Genomic DNA, 13,873 nt, shown 5'->3' with positions numbered 1-13,873 from the left:
TATGTGATCAGTATCAGTATCGGTGATCGGCTCTCATGGGTGATCGATATCGGTATCGGCTGGAAAAAACCTGATCGGCACATCTCTACCGCCAAACAATAACTTGTTTATCGACATTGCAGATGGCAAACTAAAGCTTATAAATATATTTACAAGCTGCCTGTCATGTAAACTAAAAAGATGAAGTAATACAGCAGCTTAATGAAAGCCAGTTATAAAATAAATTAAATAAAACTTACTGTAATTTATGATAAAATAAAACAAATTAAACAAAACTTCCACAGGTAGGATGTATTTCAGTGATTCTTGAAAATAGGGACAAAATGGGTTCTAATTGTCCCATTTTTTTTAATTATTATTTCTCAATCTTATATATGCAAATATGACAAATAATGTTTAGGAAATGTAAAGATGATATGGTGCAGGCTCCCAGTTGCAATTTTTTTTTAATTTAAATTTTTAATCGACCTGACCCAGAACGTTGTCATCACCATCTGACAAAAATAAATATAAAATGATTTTTAAAATATCCCATAAGTGATATTTTTACTCATTTTACAGACAAATGCTTCTCGAGACAAAATAAATATTTAAAACAAAAAACAACAAAAAGTCCATCTGACGGAGTTGACACAGAACTGAAGGTGGTGACAAACTAGTGAGTAAAATGAAAAACTTGATACATGTGAAGTAATGCAATTCATGTAAAATACATTAAAATAAATTAATTGCACAATTAAGTGAGATTTGATAACAATTTCACTGAAAGAGTCAGAAAAACTCTGATGGAGTTGATGAAATGCCAAACTACCTCAATTTGTATGATGTTATTCTGAAGGAGGCCATATTGTAGCTCATCAGGTCCATGAAATCTTTACAGTATACTAAAATTAATCATTTATTTCACAAAATTTCATCAAAGTTTTGTAAATTGTCAGTTATGGTATTGACATATCATGGTTGTGACAAGCAACTTAGGAATAAAACAGAAGAAAAACTAAAGAATAACATAAGCTAACCAGAGCTAACTAGCTCTCTTAGCAAAGGAAGAGAAAAGACGACGTCATGGGGTCCTCAGAAGTTCTGGTGCTCCCCAATAATGCCTGATTTTTTTACATTCTTTTCATGTCTGACGGTGTTGACAAAAACTAGAGACACATTTCAACGGAGTGGGAAAATATCTAAAAAGTATTTTTAATTCAATTCATTGATACTTTTATAATTATTTATATGACTACTGTGTAAGCCGGACAGAGAGAACTTCCGGGTCAGATCGCTTGTCAATAATGAAATAACCACAAGTGAAATTAACAGGCCGTTTTCTTTTTTCTTTTTGCAATTGCTGTTTTTCTAATTTTGTTTTAAAAACGAAAAAACAAAAAAACACATGCTTGTTTTGTTTTTCCAATTTTATTTTGAAACGAAAAAACCAAAGAACGAACCATACACGGATTAGTTTAGTCAGATATTTGAAAAAATAAAATAAAACAATATTGTGTGTATATTTTATTCAAATTTGGTGCTTTATCCATAGGACCTGTTTTGTCCCTATTCTCAAGAATCACTGATTTATAAAAAATCTGCCGAGTAAGCAGTACGTGACGTAACATCGATATGCGCATGCGCATTACCACAAGGTAGGACGGATTTACGGGTAACATAAACAGAACACTGGCACTGCGCAGGCTTGATCCCGGTGGATTAGATCCTCCAACACTATTCTGGCTGCTAAAAGTTTACTAAAAAGTTTACAATCAACATTTAAAAGGGTGATGAGTTGCCAGTTTTTAAGATCTCTTTTGTCTTTGTCTTTATATAAAAGTTTAACTATTCCTGTTCTAAAACTATCTGAGAGTCTGTCTAATTTGCTAAAATCAGTAAAAACAACGATTAAATCAGGTGCTAAAATGTCCCAAGATGTTTAATAAAATTCTAAAGGGAGTCTGTCTGAGCCCCGGGATTTTCCTCTTTTAAAACTCTTCAGTGACTGATAAAGCTCTAAAGGGTAAAATCCTGCTCTAAATAACAAATTTATTTCATGTTTTTCAAGAAAATTTAAGGTTTCTTTTATATTTTCTTCATTGACTGTTTTTTCTGTATATAATACACTATAAAACTTTTCAATCACTGTTTTCATTTCTTCAATGTTTTAAACAATATTTCCATTATCTGACTTTAGTTCAGAAATAAAACTTGTATTATTTACTATTTTCTTTCAAAAGTATCTTGTACATTTTTCTCCTTCTATTTCTCTCTCTACTTCTTAAAATCACTCCTACTCTTTACTTCTGCTAAAATGCTCATTTCTTTTTTGACTTCTCTTATTTCTTTATTAAAACCTATGCCCTGTTGGTTTAAAATGTGATATGTCTGTAGTCTTTTCTGCAGCCCCGTATGACTCTGTTCTTTCATCTTTTTCTTTTTTCCTGCTTGTCGAAAGAAAGTCTGGGTCCTACCTTTCACCATCTCCCACCACTGTGCTCGTGTTTTGTACAGGTCTTGGAGGGTCTTCCACTCGCGGTACCGCTCCCAGTACTGGCTGACCAGAGCCTGGTCCACCAGCAGGGAGCAGTTGAGCTTCCACAGACCTCTTCTGGTCGTCGCACCTGAAGGGAGTGAAAGCGTGCAGGACAGAAGGAGGTGATCGGAAAAAAGAAAGCCAGTGACAATCTAGCATCGGTTAGGGCGCAATCCCTTGTAAAGAAGTAATCAATGCGAGAGGCCTTACAGCAGTGGTCCCCAAACTGCGGCCCGAGGGTCGGATCCGGCCCGCCTCCACACTTGGTCCGGCCCCCTGAACAATACCAGAGAGCATTTAGATTTTTTTTCATATACCGTATTTTCCGGGCTATAAGTCGCTACTTTTTTCCTCAACTTTGAACCTTGCGGCTTATATGTGGATTTTTCTTCAACCACCAGGGGGCTCTTTAGCAGGAAGTGAATCATTGGAAGTCAAAATTGGAAATAAAAGAAGAAAGCGCCCATTAAAACAGAATTAGGTTTTAATAGGGAATTGAAATTTGAGAATGTTGTTGATCAGTTAAATAGCATTGAGGGGNTAATAGGGAATTGAAATTTGAGAATGTTGTTGATCAGTTAAATAGCATTGAGGGGAAAAAGAAGATTTTTCGTTTTTTTAAATAACACTGGGATCATTATGAGAATTTGAGGTATAGATATTAGGATCCAGTAGATGGCAGTAGTGCAACAATAATGGATGCAAGCTGCCGTTGAAATCTAAAGAAGAAGAAGAAGAAGAAGAAGAAGAAGAAGAAGAAGGCGCCCATTTTCATTAGCTCATGCTAATAGCAGACACGAAGGATCAGCACTTTTACTGTTAGAATTACCGTTCAGAAACTACTGTAATCAGTTCAGTTAAATCTAAACTTGGCAACTTTTTCTTTTTCAACCCTAATAAATGTGATATTTAATTGACCTGTTATGACTCATATTTTAGGTGTCCACCCCCCTCTGCTGCTGCATCGCTGTGGAAAACCTGGAGCGGCAGAGAAATCTGCGGCTTATAGTCCGGTGCGGCTTATAGTCCGGAAAATACGGTATTTATTTCATAAATAGTCTTATTTCCTGGATTTTTTCTGTGAAGAACCCAGAGAGGGTTATTTGATTGTGGTTTCTGGAAAACAAGAAATTTTTACATTTAGGCACTCCTGCAATCGTCACACTTTTTCTGTTACAAACTGACTCCGGCCCCCCACTAGAGAAGGGAAAAGTTATGTGGCCCTCACAGGAAAAAGTTTGGGGACCCCTGCCTTAGAGCTATGATCACTGACCCAGCCCTCCTCTCCAGGATGCATGGTTTTAAAACAGTCTACTGGTTTAAAATCCCCAACAATTCTCTGTAATAAAAGCAGTGTCTTGTCTACCTTAAAATCCTGTCTTTTCTAGTTAAAGTACAGTTAAAATCCCCCTCAATTACTAAAGGTTTTGTTCCTAGCATGCGGGGCTGTAGTTCCTCTAAAACACGTGTCAAACTCAAGGCCCGCGGGCCACATGTGGCCCGCCATGTCATTTTATGTGGCCCCCCAGCATTTTATAGGCCCATGATTGACTTCAAATAGGTTTTGAGCACAAATTGACTACAAACTACATCTCCCATAATGCATTCCGATTGTTACCAGCCAACATTACGGCTTCTCGCCACTACAGAGCAGCAGAGTCACCTCAAGCTGCTTATTAATTTTCCCAGCGAATAAAACAGAGACATCGACAAGCTAACATCAAAACATCCAAGAAAAGAAAAATCGATTTACAAGTAAGACTGTGAATGAAGATGTGTGTGAGTTGGTGTCAGGGCGGTAGGTGGCGCTAGACTTTTTTTGTTATCCGTTATCTTGACCGTGATTAGCAGTTAATTCAACCATAGATAATGGTAATAAGGGCTTCAGATTTCACAGGTGAGGAAAAAGTTTTAATTTAAAGGAAACATTGAACAAGTGAGCAGTGGGTCAGTTATACTAGCCTAACTGTTGCTGGCCTGCTATTAACTTTGATAACCTTAGCATGTGCTGCGCAGTTCGGTGTGTTTTGGTTCCGTTAGCACTAAAATAAGACAACCCGCCCAACAAGTCGTCAGTTGATCAGCTGTTTAAGATGTTCTGTTTTAGTGTTTTTGCTACTTTTTTGTGTGGGAAATGTTTACTTTTTGGTGTTGATTCCCCTGATAGGTGATCTCCTCTGTCTGCTCGTTGAGCTGTTTGTCGGTTGCCATGGTAACGGGTAGTGTGTAATACCGACATACAGAGCGAGAAAAGGTGGAATAGAAGTTGTTGGAGCCATTTTTTCTTTATTTCTTTATCCATTTGGATTTTGTTACTTTATTCTTAAATTTCTATTTTTTGTATTATTTACAGAGTTTATTTGTAGGCTGATAATTGTTGACTTCATTTATTTTTTTTGTTTTATTATTTTTCTTATGTATTTTCTAAATTTAGACAGGAAGTAATGTGGGTCAGTCCACTTCCTATAAGTGCAGGGGCCTGGTGAAGGACCAGCAGGCATTTGGGTTTGGGGCCGATGGTTTTTACCAGAGCAAGAGAGGTAGCATGAGAACAAAGGAAAGTTTGATCTCTGTAATTGGTGAAAGAGGAAATAAATCACCAAGAATAATCAATAAGTTTGGACACTGAACCTTCTTTTGCCCGTGTCGAGAAACATGACCCCAGTGCCTCAGTAGTGGTTTGGTGGAACTTTTATTGGATGTTTGGCCAATCAGAAGTGGTTCTGTCTAGTTTGGTTCTGTCTAGTTTGGTTCTGTCTAGTTTGGTTCTTCACCTGTTTATCAGCCTTATTGTACCTTTATTGCGGCACACTGCAGCCGCTGCAGTTCCTAAAAACAAGCGACAAAAACTGAGCTATGTATTTAATGTACAAATTAGGAAAGTAGGAATAAAGACTTACGAGTAATTAAAATTGTACTTTATTAGCAATAGCAGTAAATCAAAAATAAAAAGTGTAATTTGAATACATTACTAATATAGTAGTAGTATATTTAAAGTGTATTAAAAGTATATTTTTAATATATTTCTATGACAGAATTAGTACACTCAAAATATGGAATATTCTTAAATATTTCTCTTGAATACTACATAAAAACATATACTTACTATATAACATATACTGAGTACTACTTGAAGTTGTTCCAGAAAAGTACGTTGAAGTATACTAAAAGTTGTAATTTAATACTATTTAAATACTATTAAAGTATACTAAGCACAAAAAAAGTTGTTCCAAAATAGTACAGTTTAAGTACATTAATCAGAGTATGCTAAAGTACGTTAAAATTTAATATACTAAAGTATACTTATTTTTTCCTAGGGGATATCATGATCTAAAGAAATGGTACCAGACTGTCACTGCGACGCAGCTCTAGGCCCCGACGCCTCCTGCTTACTGTTCGCTCTGCTTCTCCTTCGCGTTTCTATCAGGTGGGTTAAAGCCACTGCTGACGGGATCTGGGCTAGAGGTGAGCGGCTGTGAATAGATATTACTGTTATTGTTTATTAAACTGATTTATAAAACAGTTCACTGAAGTAAAAAGAAAGTTTATAATTAAACTGAAAATATAAACGTACTCAGTTTGTTTCTGTTCTTTACCCGCAAACACAGACAGTAACTAACAGGATGTATGTAACTTCCTGTTTTCATCAGCATGTTGCCAAACGGAAAGATGAAGCTGACTTTGTGTGTGACCTTTTGCTCATTTCTTCTCTGCTATTTTTGTTGTAAACTGTTTCTCCTGTTTTGTGATTAGCCAGGGAGTTCAGGATTTATACCTTTTTCAGTTCTCATCTTGAAATTGGTTGTTTTATTTTGCAAGGGGATGTTTTGGTTCTTTTGGCCTCGGAGGCCCTGAAGCTTAAAGCTTCCCTGTGTTTTTCTCCTCTTGTGATTGAGATTTTAACTAAATTGTAAAATAAACTGATGTAAACTGTTTAGTCATTACTGTTTTTGTGTTATACCCAGTGCCAGAATTTGCCGTTAGTTGTCTTGGGAACGGGTTGTAACATCAATAAGAACAAATTCAGATGATAAAATCAACAAAGTGAGAGCATTGTGCTGCTGGGACAAAGAGATAAACTGTTCAGAATGTTGTGGTTACCAAAACAAACCATAAGGGGGCGTCTATTCAAGACAGCCCCACATATAACTTGGTATTAAATGAATAATCCCTGTATTTGTTTTTATTCTTAACTGTGGTTTTATGTTCACATATTTTTAATACATCACATTTCTTTTATTTTAAAATGTTTTATATTGCAAGCTGTTTTGTTCCTTTTATTCCATCATGTCCAGAGATCCAGATCCTTTCTAATAGAAATTCTTCTTTTCTTTCCAATGTTTATTTATTTATTTATTTATTTATTTTTTATTTTTTTGGAGGGGGGGGGGAGTTTTCCTCAATTAATCTGCAAACCTGGACGTGGATTATTCCTATGTCAGATCAGCTGTTTTATACCAAAAAGCAACATTTTCTTGCTTGGTCTGATCTTGTGAGACAATGTGAGCAGAGAAAAAATGTCTTAACTCAATCATTCCAGAGATGAAAAGCAGCTCTGCAACAGACCAGTTTTCCTGTTTTATTATCCCTGAAAGCAACAAGGACAGCGGACGTTTACTGAATTAAAGAGAAACAATTTAAAGATGAATAAACTCCAATTAAACTAGTTGGCATGTAGAAAACATTACTGGTTGTTTTAAGGACTTGGTGACCCCAAGATGCCTCTTTCTGCTGACAGTGAGCTTCTTTCCCTGGGAGTCAACATGAACCTGATGGTTCTGGTCCAGATGACTTTGTCACCATTTCTGTTGTTCTAAACTTTATAATTACCTTTCTGACTAAAGCTGTGGGCTGGTTTTAGTGGGTTGATAGTTTCTTGGATTCAAGTAGATCAACAAGTGAAGATATAGTTGGACTGCATGTTCGCTTGTCTTTCCCATTTAGAAGCTTGAAGGTCATGAAAGATATTTTCCCCACTGAATAAAACTCCTCAATGTCAAAACATTGTTTGTTTTGACATTTTCAATGAGGGAAACTAATTCATTTTAAATCTTTTTAAATATATTTACCATTAAAGTCCATAAATTCAGATTAATCTATTTTACAGCAGAAATCTTTGATTTATTTTCTTCCACTGTGATGTAAAATAATTTGTGAATTTAACAAATCAGAAACAAAGTGTTTTTATAAACACATCTTTCTCTGATTATTCTGTCTCTTCATCACATCAGAGTAAATCTATCAGAGAATTTTAGAGCACTTCTTAAAACATGCAAAGTGATTCTATGTGTGTTGCAGATTTCTCCCCGGGTCCATCTTGTGAACGAGGTCTGCATCTCAATGTCTATTATTTTATTTTATTTTATTTTACCTTGTTAAATAAAGGAAATAAATAAAATGTTTCATCTGATCAGTTGGTCTGAAGATCAAAGATCATCTGAAATGTTAATAATCCTGAAAGATTTTCAGCTCAGAAATGAAGCAGCAGCTGATCTGAGATCAGTGATGGAGGTCAAAGGTCGGTTACAGTCAGACTGGACAGCAGGTCAATGAGCTTAGAGCGCCACCATGTGGTCACACACAGTCACTGCAGCTGCATGAACATTGCTGATATAACGAAGAATAAATTTCTCATTGTAGAAAAATTTTTGTGTGTTAGAATAGTGAGAGAATTTTAAAGGGCAAAACCATAAAATTTAGGCACAAAACATCCAATTAAATACATTTGTGCTTCAAGTTTTAAGATGTTTGTTTTTTCACATACTTAATAAATATAAGATTTAATATCAACAAAGTACAAAAGTCAAAATATAATTTTAGTATATGTAGTGGCGATCGATTGTCAAACCAAACAAACCAACAAAAGTTCCAGTAAGCCTAAGACACTGGGGTCAAGTTTCTCAACGCAGGCAAAGAAGGTTCAATATCCAAACTTGTAAATTGTTCTTGATGATTTATTTTCACATTTTTGCAAAACAATTACAGAGATCAAACTTCCTTTTGTTCTCTCTGCCACCTCTCTTGCTCTGGTAAAAACCATCAGCCCCAAACCCAAATGCCTGCTTGTCCTTCACCAGGCCCCTACACTTATAGGAAGTGGACCAACCCACATCACTTCCTGTTTACTTAGAAAATAAATAAGACAAATAATAAAACAAAAGATAAATAATATCAACGATTATTAACCTACAAATAAGTTCTGTAAATACCGGTAATACAAAAAAATATAAATTTAAGAATAAACTAACAAAATTCAAATGGATAAAGAAAATAAAGAATAAATAGCTCCAACATGATAAATGAATAAAGTTTTCAATAAAACCAACTCTTCTTTATGTTTTAAATGATTTATTTCTAACAAAAAGATACAGGTCAAAAACAGAGGAAACTAAAAGAAACAGCAGCATCAGAAAAACAACAGGTCAGTAAATGTAGCTGACAGATTGTTGGATCTTATTTACTTTACTTTAATATCCAGGTCTTTCACCTTATTGGTGCCAGTTATATTTATAAGTATTTATAAGTATTAAAAAGGTTTTCTCTGGTTTTCTTTTATTTTACTTACTTGTTACAACAATGATTGACTCATAAAACATATTTTTTCTTCAAACCAACTCCCTGCCAGAATATAAACAATACGAGATAAAATCTCTGAAATATAATATAATAATCTCTGAAACACTGAAATCTATTCAGGCAGCTGACTGGACAGATTTGATCTCTTGTTTTCAGTGTTTTCCAGCATCTATTGTTTATTACAGCTCATTTCAGTATGTCAGAACAGGAGAGCTGCACAACAAAGGAAGGCACTTTGTAATCGACGTGTTAATCCAAACGCAGATGAAAACAACACTAGGACCATTAGTAGTTCTGCTTATTGAACTTGAAAATACTCAACATAATACAAACAGAGGAACAAGATAAAATCATAACCCACTGAATACTTTATGAATAATCATATTCATAAATACTTTGAGTTTTTAAATACTCAACGTATTTATGAGTACTTTATGATTACTCATGAATACTCATAAAGTGAGTACTTTGAGACAAATATGTTGTTTTCTCCCAGAGGTTTTAGGCTGACTTGATGTTAAAACTGTCTCTTGGATATTAAACAAAAAAGCCAAAATGAATATAAAATATGAAAAACATTAAGGCAGACCTCAGGTGTTTTGATGTTGCACTCACAGCGGATTATTTGTTACATCTTTGTGATATGTTGTGGATTCTCTCAGATCTGACCAGGATGTAGCCAAAAATAAACTTTTCTATAATAACAAAATATACATAAAATTATGCTTACTCTTTTGGAATTTAACAAACATCAACTTTCTCAAGTTATTTAGGATTTTCTCTCTAAACTTGGAGGAGCTTTGAGAAAAAGTAATTTCTGATTGGTTGATCTTTGGTGGTTTCAACATAAAGTCAACAGAGTGTAACATCTCTGGATTACTTGATCAGCTCAATGCAACTCTACAAATTATAAACAAACAGGGGATGAGGACAAGAAATTATGGGATGTTCTGCATATAAACTCATGTAATACTGACTGCTTTTTGGGTTTTTTGTCTTCTACTCAAAGGAAAAATGTAACTTGGGAGTTTGAGATTTGGTCCATCCTATTCACTGATTTAAAACCAGGCAACTTGGTTAATTAATACTTTCTTTCTTTCCTATAACGCCACTGAGAGCAGCTCCTTCACTTCACCAACATGACTATTAGATCTATTTCTCTGTGTTGTTCAATTTTGACTAAACTTTTGTTCACTACTTACTGGCCACTAGGGGGCAGCACTGTTCTTAGAAATAGAGATGGCTATTAATAACCCATCCATCCATCCATTTTCTGAACACCCTTGTCCCTCAGTGGGGTCGGGAGGGGTGCTGGTGCCTATCTCCAGCTAACGTTCCGGGCGAGAGGCGGGGTACACCCTGGACAGGTCGCCAGTCTGTCGCAGGGGCTTTTAATAACCACCTTTACATATTTATGGCACCATTGTAGTCTTTAACTTTTGGTCACAAACTGCTAACATGGTACAATGAGAGCTATGTTTGGTCTTCTGGCCAAAGGAAGTTCCAATAAATTGAAGTTCTTTCAATCAGACCAAAGAGTTTAAAGGATTTGATACAGTCAACAAACAAAATAGCTACTTTTACTGACTTGATCAGGCAGCAAATCAACAAGAGGATTTTAGGCATTAAAACCTAAAACTGAGCAAAAGTAGCTAATAATATGAGGTAGGTGTGTTTATCAAAGTGCATGTTTACAAAATTTGGAAGATTACCACTAAAAAGATAAACCCAAACCATTTTGGATTTGGTGTCTTCAGAGATTCACATGAAGGCACAGCAGCTGCAGGGAGACAAAACAAGAAAATCTTACTTCTTTTATTTTTCTCCAAACAAACATTGCGGTTTTAACTTGAGGACAAAGTGGAGCATTTTATATATTATTGCTTGTGTGTTTTGTGTTAGGAGTAAACACACTTTTAGAAAGAACTGATAAAAAGCTTAATACGTCTTGGTCATAAATGAATAACTGAGGTCAGATATTATTAAGGAGAAGAAAGACTTCAATTACTGAAGAAGAATGTGTTTTGTGATTTTAGTTGATTTAGTTTGATGGTGGACCAGAAAACCTGACCAAGTTGGATTCATTTTTTTATATGTTGAAGGGTGTCAATGATTCAAAACCTATAGCAATGAAATCAGAACACCCAGCCACATTTATTGGCACCCTGATAAAAACCTTTTTTAAAAACAATCTTACCTTGTATACACTCACTTTGAAACAGTTTGAAGCATCCAACATGTCACACATATTACAAAAAAATAATTGATTTCAATAAAAATCATCAGTGAAAACTGTTGATATGGTTGGTGTTAATTTATCTAAACCAGAGGTCTCATTCTCGCGGCCCGCAGGACGATGTCTTGTGGCCCCCACCGTGATATGAAAGTATAATATTAGTGCGGCCCACAGGGTGAGCGGACCTCTGAAGGAAGTCCCGCCCGCCGTTCCTCGTCATGGCTGACATTCGGTGCTAGGCTAAACTACAATGACTTCACGCACACTACATTTGTAACAATAACATGGCGGATGATGGACCACTCCGGTACCAGTTGCCTTTTTTTGCAGTTGCTATTCCTGTACTTTCTACCATTTTTTTAAATATAAAGTTTATTTGATAGGGACAGACACACATCGACATAGACAAACTGAACAAAACAGCAGTCCCATGTTTACATCATGGTGCAATAGCAACAGCTAATTCGCAGCATTATGTTGCATACAACATACATAATGTATGCATTATAATGCATACAGCATGCAACATAATGTTGTATGCATCATAATGTTGTATACATCATAATGCATACAACATTATGTATGTTGTATGCAACATAATGTATACAGACAGAGAAATGTAAAACATCAAGAATGGGAACAGTTCTGTTTTTGACATAATCAGAGTTTTGTTTGATTTTTGAACCTACTAAAACTGGTTACGGACTTTAAATCAACAGGAAGTGAGGTCCAAACTGCAGATCCCCTCACAGACAGAGCACTTTGAGCAAAAGTGGTTCTTCGAAAGGGGACCTTACAATTTCCATCTAAAGCTGCTCTGGTAGATCTGCTATTGCCCTGCAGTCTCTGTATGCAATCGCTTAATGGTGTAGGTCAGTGTTTCTCAACCTTTTTTGGGCCAGCGCCCCACTAGCCCTTATCCAGGTCCCTCACCGCCCCCCACCAAAGAATTTGTAGGCTACTTTGCACTGACTATTATTTTATTATTAATATTAATATCACTATTGTAGATGCTTTGATTTTTATGCTTGTTTCTGTATTTATCATCAAAAATAATTTTGAACAAAAACGCAATGTGAATAGAAATTATTTTCACAGGCATCTACAAAAAATGTAATGAACATTCAATTTAAAACCAGTAGGCCTAACATAAGACAGCATGTCTGCTTTTTTGGAAAAATCGAAATTATGACTTTGAAAGTCGAAATTATGACTTCCTGTTGGTCTTTTGGTCTTTTATTTATTTTTTTCATGGCAGAAATGGGCTTCCATACCTAACAGCAGCCAATCAGAGTGGAAAAAATATTCTTATTCTTTGCCATTTTCTAGTTGTTAAATCTTGCACAAAATGATCACAAAATGATCAGATAAAAGATGTTCAACATGCCAGTTTAAACTTTGAACTATTTGCAAACCGACTGAGCTCTGCAACATTAAAACATGGATAGAACTGTAACTACATTAATCAAAGCTCTTCTTCTCTTCAGTGTTTCTGTTTCTGGTGGTGCAGTGCTGCCTTCAGGAGAATGGGACATCAGAGGATCATCCATAAAATTTCACCCACATGGCATTTATTGTGCAAACCAGAGCTTTCAGTGGAGAAATAAAAGTTCATTTTAATGCCATACAAATATGAGACAGAAACATGGATTATATCTTCATATAGACCCGTCTATTGATTTATAGGTCAATAGTTTCACTGGACAGAAATTACAAAGAACAAATCTGGTTCTTAATCAAATCCTAATGAGTCAAATTGAAAGTGTCATGGAGTCGTCAGCCTCATGACATTAACACTGACATGGAAAATAATATTGAAGAAATAAATATATCAAATCTAATTAAAAACATAAATACGTGACAAGTTATTTACTGTTATGGTCTGTAAGATATATTTATTCTCAGTATTAGATGTGGTCTCAACAAACCCATGGCACTTCAACAATATTATTTTACCTTTTATCTGGAAATAGTGTCTGTTTATTCTTGCCATACATTCCTCTGTATTAAGTATTGCTCTAAAGGTCTTGCCATACCAGTTTATTCCTGTGTATTTACTTCAGTTTCTTAGTTTATTCTTGCATCTTGTTCTTCATTTATTTCCATTTAGTTTCTTTTGATTAGTATTGTCCTCTCTTGGTTTATTGCTATGTCCACTTTAGTTTCTTTCCTGTTAGATTTATTTTATCATTTATTGACCATCAGTAATCTTCACTCATCACCCCCTGCGCCTCCTAATCATCATGTTTCACATCATGTGTTGATTTTTCACTATTCAGCGTCGGATTCTCTGTTTTTATGCCATAATTCACATCTAGTTCATTGCTCCGTTTTATGTCCCGCTTCTCCTGTTTCAGAGTTTTGCGCAATGTGCGCGTCTTTTTTTTTAACCCCCTATGTCGCGCAGCGTTCGGGAAACGTATCGATGGGGAAAAGGCAGACTGACATAAACCTCTTAAAACAACGGAAACAATTTCTGCATTCTGATTATTGAAATTTAAAAGTGCTTTGTTACTGTTGTTCTATCACCCCCGTTTCATACC

The 13,873-nt window shown here is 35.5% G+C and overlaps 1 long non-coding RNA gene across 1 annotated transcript in view; it reads left to right on the top strand.

The window, feature by feature from the left end:
- The window catches only part of LOC107835091 (uncharacterized), a 15,563-nt gene extending 9,048 nt beyond the window's left edge, over positions 1 to 6,515 (top strand). Inside the window, exons 2-3 of the long non-coding RNA XR_001660925.1 lie at positions 2,497 to 2,640; positions 5,836 to 6,515. This is a non-coding gene — a long non-coding RNA (uncharacterized LOC107835091). The remainder of the gene's footprint in view (positions 1 to 2,496; positions 2,641 to 5,835) is intronic.
- The last annotated feature ends 7,358 nt before the right edge of the window (positions 6,516 to 13,873 follow it).

Source organism: Poecilia formosa, unplaced genomic scaffold (genome assembly GCF_000485575.1).
Source record: "Poecilia formosa unplaced genomic scaffold, Poecilia_formosa-5.1.2 Scaffold1007, whole genome shotgun sequence".
Lineage (NCBI taxonomy): Eukaryota > Metazoa > Chordata > Actinopteri > Cyprinodontiformes > Poeciliidae > Poecilia > Poecilia formosa.
Note: the sequence above shows the minus strand (reverse complement) of the source record. Positions and strands in the feature narration are given on the sequence as shown.